The sequence below is a fragment of the Phocoena sinus genome, chromosome 7 (genome assembly GCF_008692025.1).
Source record: "Phocoena sinus isolate mPhoSin1 chromosome 7, mPhoSin1.pri, whole genome shotgun sequence".
NCBI classification, from domain to species: domain Eukaryota; kingdom Metazoa; phylum Chordata; class Mammalia; order Artiodactyla; family Phocoenidae; genus Phocoena; species Phocoena sinus.
The window spans coordinates 70,730,416-70,744,032 of record NC_045769.1 but is presented as its reverse complement, the minus strand read 5'-3'; the positions used below and the strand labels follow the sequence as shown (position 1 = coordinate 70,744,032).

Sequence of the window (13,617 nt, the reverse complement as noted above, 5' to 3'; positions counted from 1 at the left end):
TTTGAAATCAGGTCATGTTGTTCTGAATAACAATGCAAAGACCACCCAAAGTCTTTTAGATAGAAACTAGGTGATGGCCATGAATATTAAGAAGAAAACTTTATCAAAGTCTCCTCAATGGGTAACTTATGAGTCTGGCTTCTACTAATGGAAGACCAAAAAATTTCAATATGCCGATTCTATTATGTAAAATACAATATATATTTTAGATTTTTATTTCATTACTTAGTTTTTTCATATTGTTGTTGACTTCTAATTTAATTTTGTTATGATCAGAAAACAGTTTTTAAGACTTATTTTATGGCCAAGCATGTGGTCTATTTTAGTGAATATATAATAGGAACTTCAAAGAAATTGGGTATTTTCTAGTTAGCCAATATATTGTTCTAAAAATGTCAACTAAATCAAAGATTTGCTAAACTTGTTCAGATCTTTTAGACTTATTTTTTGTAATTTTATTTCATTAATTGGATGCTAAACTATTCTACTACAGATTTTTTTTTAATTATTTTGAGTGTAACTAATTATTTACATTTAGCTTTAATTCAATCAAGGTTCATACTTCTTGAGATGTTACTTTGCCAGGCAGTGTACTGAGAACATCACAGTCAGGTCCAATAGGGGGATCACAGTGTTTACAAACAAGTTGATCATTGCGAATCCATCCAAGCTTGCTACCAAAACTAAGACCAAATGTCAGAGATGATTAAGCTTTACTGGCCCTCAAAAAGCATTCTGGCAGGGAGGCGGGGGAGATTAGACCTCCCAGGGGCCACGTGAATGCGCTGGGCTATGGATCTGATGTTTGGAGTTTGGTAGTCAGTCCTCTTGGCGCCTTCCTGTAAGTACCCTTCTTTCTGTTTCCCTCCCAGGTCTTGCTGTCTCTTCTTTTCCACTGTCTGTCTCTTCTGTGTCACGGTATCCCCTTCAGGAATATCTCTTTCAAACCAGTCCCCAGAGGTGAAGTCCCCCCCTCCCCACCTCTTTCTCCTCTCTCAAATTCCACCTATTCTGTAAACAGCTTTGACCGGAGGTTGACAGGATAGCTATATGCATTTTATCAGGACTTTTGAGGCCAGAAGCCTTTACTTGATTCTTAAAAGTTTTGCCAATACACCTGGCGCATACCTCTGTCATTCCTCTTACCATGGATGAAATAAAAATTCACATTCTAAGGCAAGTTAAGGAAAATTTAAGCATAATAATTTTCTCGGTCCTTTGGCCACTTCTCTCCCCTCTAGTGTGCATTGTATACCTGTATATGCATCAACCACAGTTCCCCATCCCCAGAAAATACCTGCTCAACCATAAAGAGCAACAATTTTCTAACATCAGTAAGATAACTCCCTAGGAGATAACCTTCTTAATCTTGTAAGGGACCATGATGACCCATGACCCACTGCTCACTTTGTACTTGCATATCTGGATTGTGCAAACTATCGACATTTAATGTACAGCCCTCTATCTCAAAAAGCAATACAACTGTGCTTTGACCTCTAATGGGAGGAACAGTTCTCAGAGCTTTCTGAGAGGCTGTTCCTGGTTTATAATCCTCAATTTAGCTCGAGTAAAATTCTCTATTTCTTTCTTAGATCAACTAACTAATGTTTTTTCGTTGACACCATATTACATTGAAATGATCTCTCGACTTTCTGTCTCTCTTACGCTGCTTTGACTGTGGCAGACATGTGTTATTAATATTTGTATTTCCAGGAACTACAACAGTGTTGAACTTGGGTGAACTCAGCAAAGTACCAAAGCTAGAAACACCAGCTTCTTCCAGCCAATCAACATATGACCTGGAAGGCAGCGTGGAGAAGAGAAATGAGCAAATATTTTAAAGTCTGACAAGCCTGGGTCTGTCATCCAATTACTATATGCCCTGGGTCTTTTTTCTTTAAAGCTACTTCACAGAGTTGTGGAGATTTAATGAGATAATAACTGAGTAATCTTGGCTACTCCCTGAGGCTTTCAGATTTATCTACATGCTGGTGTATCTCTTCAGTTGGGATCTCTATGCTGGATTCTGAGCCACCTGGAAGTCATCACCTGGATGACTCAGAGGCCTATCAAATAGTAATTTAGCCAAGAGTAAGTTAATTATTAATTATTGCTGGTGCTACCCCAGCTCATCCCTGACCCCCTCCACAAAGTTCCATCCTTTCCCTCATGCCCCATTTCAGTGAGAGGTATTGACACCACATTGCCCAAGTCAGAAACCTAGGGGTCCTCCTTGATGTCTACTCACTCCTTACCCCAACACAGCGACCTCTTTAGCATCTGTTTTATTTGTCCACATCCCTCTAAGCTCACTCCACCTTTTTTTAGGCTTTCCTCTCTTCTGGTTCAGACCATCCTACCAGCATCCTCTGAACGGCCTCTTGTCTTGTAATTTCACTCCAGTGCAGCCTCTATTACTTTCTTGTTTCAAATTAGTGGTTTCTCCTGCTGCAGGATAAAGTACAAATTCCTTATTGTGAGCTGGTCTCTGCTTCACCTTCCTTCTTACCTCACCTTCCCAACCTCCCACCTACACCAAGAGACTTGCATTTCTAAGCATTGCCCTTCTCTCCTTTGCTTTCAGATCTTCAAACACAATACTCCCTCTGCCTGGTATTCCATTCCCCGTGTTTTTCATCTGGCTAAATTCCAATCAACCTTCCAGACTCCAGTGTCATTTCTTCTAAGAAGCCTTGTCTACCACTTGTCCAAGTGAGTTGCTTTGCCTCTGTGCTCCTAGAGAGGCTTGTGTCTCACTTCTTTTTAACAAAACCCTTGTCACTCTATAATGTAATTATCTAATGTAATAATAGCTAAGATTTATGGACCCTATGTTAAGTGCTGGATGTTCTTTTAAGTACTTTACTTGTATTAGCTCATTTAATCTCATGATAATCCTATGCAGTAAGTGCAGTTATCATCCTCACTTTGCAGATGAGGACATGGAAGCACAGAGAAGTAAATATTTCTCTCAGTATCACACAGCCAGCATTTGAACCCAAGAGGTCTGACTCCAGAGTCCCTATGATTATCCGCTCTGGATTTTTGTATCCAATAATCTCTGAGGATTTTGTCTATGTTGTTTACTGAGGTAATTCCAGGGCTAAGAATAAAATCTGGCATGTAATAGCTGCTCAAAAAGTGTTTACAGACTCACTGAATAAGTAAATACTAATTCATTTGTGCCTCTTCCTTCTGAAGGGCCAGGGACTGGGTTTCACTCTGTGTATTTCCAACAGCTAGCCTGGTACCTCGTACACAAGAAAATCAGTAAGCTTGTCTCTGTGCGTAGGTTCACTGCCACTCAGAGTTCCAAGATTCCACTTCTCCTTTGTGCCTTTTTGAGACCTTGCATCCACCCTGCCACGCCATAGCAACACTTTGCTGCATGTCAATTTTCAGCGTGTAGAAAAAAATCTGGTCAGCTGCTCTTGACAGCTGGAAAAACAGAGCTACACTGGAGCCAAACAATTTTGTATCTAAGGGAAGCAAGTGGGGAGAACCTCCTACCTTGTGTGGGTATGTGGGTGGAGGGCTGAATCACTGAGTTCTTTGAATTCCTTGGAAAAAGATAAAGGAATATTACACGACATGGAGAAATAGGAAAGAATAAGCAGAAACATAAAAAGGATTTAAATGTTGAAAAATATGATCTGCAAGGCTAAAAATAGTTGCAATCAAATTTGGAGAGAAGAAAGCTGGCCTCAGCATTCCAGTGCCCTGAGGGGCCATGCATGACTGAGAGCTCCAATTTGAAAGCTGCTGAGCAGATGTTCCCAGGCCTTGCGGAGGAGAGGACTGTGCAACAGGCCTAGACTGACCTTGAGAGGCTGAGACGGGGGGAAGGAACAACTTTGCCAGGCGAACGACAGCCTGAGCTTCTGCAAAACATTATAAAAGAATATCCTAGAGTTCTTTGTGACCCCACCCAGAAGGAAGGGAGGTGATAAGTAATGATGGTATTTCCTGGGTAGTAGGTGTATTTTGCACTTTTCCCCCTAAATGAGCACTTTAAGATTCCAATTGATTTTTTACATGCATTGCAGAATTTCTCTGCAATGAAACTTTGAAAACTTTGGGTGGAATAGGGGTGGGGAGCAGGTCAGACTTTCATGGTCATGCCACCAAAAACCCCCAACAATTTTCATGTCTTATCTCCGGCTCATTTGGTAGTTATTATGTGAGAGACAAGTTGGGATAGTGAGAGAATGGGCAAGGGCTTACTCAGGCTCAGGATATGCCTCTTTGTCTTTTTTTTTTTTAATTTCTTTTGTTTTGGCCTTACCACATGGCATGTGGGATCTTAGTTTCCGGACCAGGGATAGGACCCGCACCCCCTACATTGGGAGCGCAGAGTCTTAACCACAGGACCACCAGGGAAGCCCCTCTTTGTCTTCTTTTGAGCAGCACTTTGCAAGCTGTATTGTAAGGATGATTAAAGAGGTATCGAAAATGAGTAACACACTTACAAAAGGGCAAGTGGTAGGCTCCACAAATGGGAGTGTGTTCATCATTAGTATTGTTTTTGATTAACATTATTTTCTTAATTTTCCAGCTAAGGTTTCTGAGGTATTGCCTCACCATGAGGAAAATTGAGTAAGGTAGATCAGAGGAGCTTATGATTAGAATGAAGACACTGAATTGGTTTCCCAGGTGGGCTCACTGGCTAAAAGGGGATTGTGAGAAGTGTGTTTTTCAAGTTTGTTCCACAGCCAGTGTTTGGGCTCTTGAGAAGGGAGGTGCCATAAGTGTATTGTAATAATTAATGCCCTAAGGGAGGAAGGGAATTGTATGAGAAGATGTATTCTCTAATTCTTTTGAGTACAATTCATCTTTTCTGCCCAAGAAGAATGGACACACTTTATGGGCAGGGACCATGTCTTCTAATTTGTATTTATATCCTTTCTTTTTCTTTCTCAGAGATTTCAGGAACTAAGAGGGGACTTACTGATAAGCCAAATCCAGAAATTCAAGTTACTTGTGTTGCTAAACATGTATAGAATTTCATATAAATGTAATTCATAAAATTATATTTGACAAGAATTTGATATAATTGTCAAGAGTTTCTTTCTGTCCAATAATTTTGTGCAACACCTGGTATACCACGCATGGTGGCAAAATATAACAACCCTCAGCCCTGCAGAGACCTCTACCCTGCAGGTGGAATCTCCTTCCTGGATCTCAGAGTTTCAAGGATGCAGTGTGCCTGCCGCTCTACCCCTGAGGTCCTGCTATCCTCTTCAGACCTTATAGCTGCTTTGAGAGAGATGTGGCCAAGGCATTCTCACTTTTGAAGGGAGTGAAATAAATCAACCTGGAAAAACCAGGTTCTCTGATTAAAGTCCATGTTTTCCCAAGAAGAGCCTCTGTTTCTCCCTGCACTACTCTATTGAAGGCATTGCTGGTGGACAACTTTCAGTACCTTTCTCCTCTCTTTTGTTTTGAAAGGCGCTGTAAGAGATCACTAGTAAGAGATCGTTTATGTTTAGCAATTGCCCTTTGAAGTTTCAGTCAAACACAGAATTTACTATAAAACAAATTAGTCTTTATTATTTTAGTGAAAATCATAAACTTAACTCAAACACACACAGAATCGGATTTCTGGATCTCTCATCCACCCAGTTTTCCCTGTGGGTAGTCGACTCTTATGGATGAGTGAACTACTTTTAGCAAGTGGTTAATGAGCTACGTGCTGTATAGATATGACTTTCTTTGAGCATTCACTTAATGATTGGGTGACTATTGCTAATTCCTCCGATAATGAAAAGGGGTTAGAAAATAGGTATGGAAAGATTAGATTTGAACCATACGGTATTGCTGATCCTTGACCATTTTTGACCCACGTTATTCTGCTTTTACATGATATAACTTAATATGTCCAAGGCTTAATATGTCTTAATATATATAAGGCTTATATATAATATATAAGCCTTAATATATATAAGGCTTAATATAACTTAATATGTCCAAGGCTCCACAAGGCTTATTCACAAAACAATACATTCTGTACTATGTCCAATGTAAAACTGACATTCTAATAGTGATAGAGTACACTTCAAAAAAATTCAAAAGTTTCAAAAGTTGTTTTAAATACAGCTGCAAAATAGGAACATGATTATTCCATATGATAATAAACCAGTAGCGGATGAAAGAAGATACAATTATGTCATCTTATACCCAGTAATTAAAAATGAGCCTTAAAATTATGAAAAATATATTAGTTTACTATAAACCCTTAAGTCAATAACATTTCGTGAAACAACTCTTTGTTGTGTTCTTTGAGTCAGAGGTGAATGGTGTAGAGGACGTTTGGGAAATCTTCCTTTATCTCACTAAAGACTATGTGTTTTTTTCAAAATGCTTCAGTTCTTTTTAACTACTCTGTACTGAATACGATGTGCTAACACGTAACATTAATCAAATATGATTGATAATTTTGATGAATTATAATAATGGGAATTTCAAGAAATAGATGAAACATTTTGGGGTTGAAAAGTTCTGACTAATGTTCAAAAGTAAATCCCCTCCTTTATATTTTGGTCCCGGTACAGTGAGAATTCACAACTCTGAATTATGCAAAAGAGCTAATGCTCTTCTGTTTGTGTGCATCGAATAGACAGTCTTAATGAAGGAGATAATGGGTATCTGGCGGCATGGTGCGGTGTAAACAGAAGGAGGAAAAACTAACAGGCCCGCTAATCGTGGAGTAAATCTTTTGATATGGAAAGCAAGAAAATGTTTCAAAATCATAGAAAGACTGCATCTTGACTAGAGAGGGAAGAATTGCTCCTTTCCTAATATAGGAAGTTAGATTAAGGCCTCTAGGCCCTTCAAAGATAAACACCTTAAAATTCTTGAGTCTTTCATTATTAGAGATATTCCCTCTGGATGCTGCAGTTTAAGGGTTTTAAAGGAAGAGTTACACTTTAGAGCTCCTGAGAAGTCTCCACTTTCATCCATGGGGAGCGTTCTTTTATAACTGTGTCCTTTGGAGTTCCATGTGAGGGGAGTTGACCAGATTAATTATTTTAGTTCTTTCCTCTCAATATTCCTGAGAAATTTAACAAACCTTCATGGACAGCCCACGAGGTCCTCTCCCTACCTCCCCACGAGTCCTCAGACTCCAGCCTTCTCACTTTCCAGTACCCAGAACCACTTCATAGTGCAGGCCACCACCACTTCTCCTGGCAGCCCCCCATCCCCCTCCTCTCCACCAGCTGTCTAAACTCAGCTCAGGGAGATTGTCCTCAAATGCAAGACTGGTCCTTTCACTTCTAATCCTTTGAACATTGCCTATAAATTCCTTTGTAACACCACTTCCCTTCCCCTTCATTCCTGCCACCTTCTCAGTGTGGCCCTGTTTTTCATTCCAGGCCTTTGGTCTTTCAGTACCCATTTCCGGGCACTCTCTCCGCAGCAGCATCTTCCATTTCCTGCACCTGGGTAATCCCTGCTTGTTTGTGAAGTCTCTGCTTAGACGCTGCTTTCTCCAAGTTGCCTTCCCAGATCCCCCAAATGTGAATCCCCCTCGCATGTCTGCTCCCCTCCCCCTGTAGCAGTGACCACGCCATATCACCATTGCCTTTCTGCTTTTCTGAACCCTCTATAGTCTGCAAACTCCTTAAGGGCAGGACCCCTTTTCTGTCTTGTTCACCATTGTATTCCCAGGGCCTAGCACAGTACCTGGCTTAGAGTAGACACTGAGTGTATGCTTATTGAATAAATGAATGAAGCAGACAGACTGACGGATCCACAATGGTGCTTTGTGCAGAGCTCCTGTCTTTGAAGAGCTTGTAGTCTGTAGTATTTCTGTACATTGAAAGACTATGTGGAATAACAAAAAGAACACACTTTTCATGAGATCTGGATTTATATCCCAGCATTACAATTTACCAGCTCTGTGAATTTGGATAACTTACCCAACCTTCTTGAGACTTAACGCATGAATCAGTATAGTGATAAAAGACGTCTACTTCATGGGGTTCTTGTAAGTAATAAAATAAGAGACATTAAACATGTACCATAATCGGTACTGGATAATGTTGGCTTCCCTTTTCTCCCAACACACAGCTGTGCTTCCATTTAACATCAATCTCTGCTCACCTTTCCAGTGGACTCAAGATGCTCCTCCCTCACGTGTATGAGCACAAGCTCACACGATTAAAAAAATCATATTGAGAAGAGGGTAAGAGAGTTTATATTTATTACAAAACATTCATAAGGATAACACATTAAAGAATATGTATATATCGAGGATTTATAAATGTTTTAAAGCACTGTTTGTCAGATATCCTATCCTACTGTATAGGATAAGTAAATTTAAAATTAGATTTTAATGGGCAGAGCTCAGTTTTGGTGTGAGGCTCAAATTTTAGCCTGCTATTCAATTTTACAGTGCATTATTTTAAATATTGTTTGTAACTGAATAAACTTCTAAAATTTAAATTTTTGAATGTAAATTTAAAAAGACAATAGAATTGTATTTTTATACTTGGTAATAGTGACGTAAATTTTAGATCAAAATTCTTCTCTAAATAATAGTATTTATTCATTTTACTTGACTGTGTAATGATTTAAGAGATATGCAGAGATTTTTGAACTCCTTCACTGTTATTATTTTTTCAGTGAAAGCATATAACCTAAACTAGTTCACAACAGAATATGCTGAGATAACCTTATTTCCACAAAATTTACAACCCAAGGGCTAGTTTTATATGTTTTCTTTGCCGGCTGGATTGTGGCTAATCATGGCCAAGTGTTTTGATGCTGTTGGTTTGGCTCTTAAATGAAACTGGATCCTGACAGCAAAGTTCAAGAATTATTGTCAGCTTCTCTGCATAACTTAGAAGCATCTTCAAAGGCATATGTACTATTGCCCTGGCAGACATATATATACGAGTACGGTATAACACCTCCATCCTCCATGCTTGGCAAGTTAACGTGGATGTTCATTTTTATAGCCGCTAACTTATTAGCTGTGGATTACGTTGTCACTCTGTGTGTTACATTTCCAAGCATAAGAAGTGTGAGTGAGTTCTAAGACATGTGAAATGAAGGATCAACTCGCCAAAGCTGGTCTTGAAGGCATCAGAGAGTAGGGATAAAGACTTCATCATGCGGTTCATAGAGCTTGCCAATTCCTTGATTGACAGCTCTCTGTATGGCAAGTCTTGAGGGATTGGGTATTTAAATCTTAATTACAAAAAAGTGTTACAGAATACTAAAAACCAGTCAAGGAAACTGGAAGGCTTGTAATGTAGCATTCTTCTATTAATCTCTTATACAGAATAAATTTGATTGACAAGATCCATACAAATAGTGTAAAGGAACTTAGGAAATCAGTACAAAACTGAAGGGAAATTTTTAAACCATGTGCCATAAATGTGTCCTGTTTTATAAATTAAAATTGCTCCACAATCATATACACAAAAATAAAGCAGATTAAAATGGGCTTTATTATAAGATACAATCCTAACTGGCTTAAAGAACTAAAATCTCACTAACAAGATTCAAACAAACAAAAATACAATACACATAGCTGCTTTACTTAGGAAAAAAAAAATCACAAGAGTTTATTTTAGGAAAAAAAAAATGGATTCCAAAAGATAGAAATAAAACAACAACTGTAGAGAAAAAAATTTAAAATAAAAATTGAGGTATATTCAAGAACACCAGTAATGCTCTTAGTGTTCTCATCTATGTCATTCCCTTATTAATTCATCAATTCAATAAATACTTATTAAGAGATTACTGCGGTCCAAATCTTTTGCCAAGCGAAGAGAATATGGAGATATTAATGGCAGGGTCGGAGTCCAGTGGGAAAGTGCTCATGAAAACAGGTCATAACAATGGAATGTCATTCAAGTATAAATAAAAAACCTGGATATCTTCTGTTCCCTCACCCCCATATTCCTCCTCTGCTTTGCATTTTTCCCTGGAGAGGCTGATCTGAATGGACTATATCAATGGGTTTCTTTGCCCTTTGGCTTCTGGTTAAGCTCAGCCAGTGGGGACCCCAGCAGCAGAACAGAGGAAGGGATAAGCATGAGGTGAGGTTTTGAACCCCGCTGCTCCTTCCACATGGGGTTTCCCGCATCTGTGGGCCAGTCACAGCTCTTTTCAGGAAATGTCCTCAAATTATTCTTTTTACTGTGCCATCTGTTTCCTGCCAGGCCCTACTGATACACTGTGGGAACACAGAGGAGAGAATTCTTTGGGGAATCCAGATAGACTTAACAGAAGAAATGGCATTTAAGATGGGTCTTTGAGGAAGAGGAAGAGTTCCTGAAGAGATGGGGGAGAACTTCAAGGTGGCTAGAATATGAGGCAAATGGATAAAGGGAAGAAAGAAATCAAGATACTTTTGGGATGGATTGTGAAGGACCTCGCGTTTCCTATAGAGGTGTTTGGACTTAACCCAAAGGCAACAGGTTATTTTGGTGGGTTGTTAAGTAGAAGGCAGTGTTTCTCAAATCTGATTATTACAGTCATCCTTTTAATAGAAATAGTTTTTGAGGACTTTTTCAGGATTGACTTACCTATTTTTATTATGATATGTACCCTATTATGTATCAGCTTTAACTATATATAAATTCCTTTTGCTTATAATTTTTATACAACTAAAGAACAAAAATTGATTTATATAAGAAATAAAAACAAAACCATATGAATTCTAAAAATTATCATTAATTTAATGTGAAGGATTATGGTTTGCTAAAATTAATTCATGGAAAAATGAATTCCTTTCATCATAAGAGAGTTCAACATGCCTATAATAACTCATGTTTCAAGATAATTCGATTCTTCCACTTCTTTCTGTTGTTCAAACTATTGTGCATATTTCATCTATACCACAAGCTGTGAAGTCATTTGACTTTCATTTGATATAAGTTTCCCTCAAAACTTAGCTGTGTAAACAGCCATTTTGTTATGCTGATAGATTCTGTGAGTCAGGAATTCAGACTGGGCTGGGAATGGCTTCTCTTTTTTCCAGGATATCTGGAGCTCAGCTGAGAAGACCCAAGGGCTGGAGAAAACTCGACATCTTCACTCGGGTAATTGATGCTAACTCATAGCGGGACCTCAGCTGAGTGGTTGACTGGAGTTTCAACACATGCCTTTCCAGGCAGCCTTGGCTTCCGCATAGCACGGAACCCTCAGGGCAGTCAGCTTTCTTACATGGCAGCTCAGAGCTCCCAAGTGTCCCACGTCACAAAGTAGAGCTTGTCTCACATTTTCTGGCCTAGCTTCAGAAGTCATACAAGGTCATTTCCACTGTATTCTATTGTACAGTGAGGTCACAAGTCTACCCAGAATCAGGGGGAGGCAGCATAGACTTCGTGTCTTAATGGGAGGAATGTCAAAGAAGTTTCAGCCACATTTGAAAACTACCACAGGCTATGAGAATAACACACAAAAAAACATGGGACACTAAAGAAGTATCTTTTGTTATATATATGGTGATCGTCTGGATAATCCAGGATATGCTTATTCATAGAATAATAACCAAGTTTTTTTCCTTAGGCTCTAAAATTAGCAGTTAAGTTCCAAATCTGAGGACAAATGGGTGGTAAGTGTCTCTCATTTTGGAGGGCTTACTGTTAGGCATTAGATACACCATTTAAGACTAAGGAAATGGCCAAAAGCCGTTGTTTTCTCCTTTCTCATGGAAAACAGAGTGCCAGTGTGCTCTTCCGTATGTATGTTATACTTCAATAAATTTTACTTTCAAAAAATCACACAAAAGAGCCAAAATGGTATTATGTGGCAAGAGGCTGTGTGGTAGACCATTGAGAAGAGGAGATGAAAGCTGTGGACATTCTAGTAAATACTAATAAATGTATAACAAATGGTTCTCCAAAAGAAACGAAGAATAAAAAAAACAGAACTGGTTTGTAGTTTTTGCCAATTTCTATATCGTGAGTTCTCCCACCATGGCTGATCTCAAGCTACCATTTGGTTCTGGGAATAAAACATCTGATCCAACTCAACTTATTCCAATCCCTTTATCCAGCTGTCTGCTGGAGTCAGCTCATACTGGCCAATTGTTAAATTTTCAGAAATTTTGTGAGCTGGTTGTTAATCCATTGCTCGACCCATGGCCTGAAACCTGTAGGTCCTCACATTTCCCTGATTATCTCTTGTTCTCTGGGAAGCATGGGTGAGTGGGGGAATAGGAGTTATGGAAAGGGATGACTGGGTCCTATTTGAGGATGCTGTTGTTGTTCTCTCTTGACTACACTGGTTACTTATCCACTCCCTCAATATGGCAGGAATCCAGTTGATGCGTCTTTAGGGGGACAAAGTGAAGTTCACTTCAGGGCACATGGGTCAAGCAGTATGAGCTAGGAGTGTGAGGGAGGGAGCTCTATAAGAATAAGGTTTTAGCTGGATTAAAATGGACTGAATGGGAAATTATCTGAAAGTAACTGGAAAGGAGAGTTTATCCTAGTACAAATGAACGTGGCAATTGGAGAAATAAACTGTTTCTGATATAAACTCCTATCAAGTGCAAACTATCTGATAAATCAATTATGCTCATTATGAAATAATTTGAAGCTTATCATTGAAATAAAAACCAAAAAATTAATCTTCTATAGATCTCACAGAAAGATACTCTATGAATAGACTGAAATGGGGAGATGAGTTAGGAAATTATTAAATGTCAGAATTCAAAGTTGAAGATTTGATCTAAGGATGCAGTAGATTGATGGAAGATGGTAGATGGATGGATGGAACTTGGATGCCAGATTCAAGAGGCAAAGTTACATGATTGGGTGACCAGTCTTTTATGGTGGGTAAGAGACAAAAGGTGTCAAGATTGATTCTTATTTTCCATCTTGGAGGGCTAAATATAGTTTCATGGTTTTTTTGTTTTTGTTTTTTACGGTACCCAGGCGTCTCACTCTTGTGGCTTTTCCCGTTGCGGAGCACAGGCGCCGGACACGCAGGCTCAGCGGCCATGACTCACGGGCCCAGCCGCTCCGCGGCCTGTGGGATCTTCCCAGACCGGGACATGAACCGGTGTCCCCTGCATCGGCAGGCAGACTCTCAACCACTGTGCCACCAGGGAAGCCCTAGTTTCATGGTTTTGAAACTAAGAGTTTTAAAAATTGGCATGAATTTAGAAGACATTATTTTACATGTATGCTGAAGTTGGAAGAGTCCTCTCTGAATAATAAACTAAGATAAAGATGATGAATATGTCTCATAGTGTTAACATTTATTAAGATTCATGCTAATAACCTTGTTTTGCTTGTTTTAGAGCTTTATATAAATGGTATCATATTCAGTTTGTGTTCTGGGACTTAATTATTCTACTTATATTTCTAAGATTTCTCCACGTTCAGTTGTGTGCTGCTGTAGTTCATTCAATCCCACAGACGAGTATTCTATGGAGTGAATATTTCATAATTCAGTTATCTGCTCTTTGTTTGATGGGTATTTGTGTTATTTTCAGTTCTGTGTTGTAATTATGTGTGCTACAATGCACATTCTCCTGGCACACATATCAGGGATACAATGAGAAAGAGGACAGGATATTCAAAATGTTTCAATTCTAAAGTTGTGGTGAAATTTTATTAACATGATTTATCACTTACATATATATATGTATAT

The 13,617-nt window shown here is 38.9% G+C and overlaps 1 long non-coding RNA gene across 2 annotated transcripts; it reads left to right on the top strand.

The window, feature by feature from the left end:
• The first annotated feature begins 1,425 nt into the window (after nucleotides 1-1,425).
• Nucleotides 1,426-13,197, top strand: LOC116756564. 2 transcript variants are annotated; one of them, XR_004350684.1, is made up of 4 exons: nucleotides 1,426-2,712; nucleotides 10,994-11,054; nucleotides 11,524-11,569; nucleotides 12,897-13,197. It is a non-coding gene; the product is annotated as an uncharacterized LOC116756564 (long non-coding RNA). The 2 variants fall into 2 exon arrangements; XR_004350683.1 differs by having other exon boundaries at nucleotides 10,994-13,197.
• The last annotated feature ends 420 nt before the right edge of the window (nucleotides 13,198-13,617 follow it).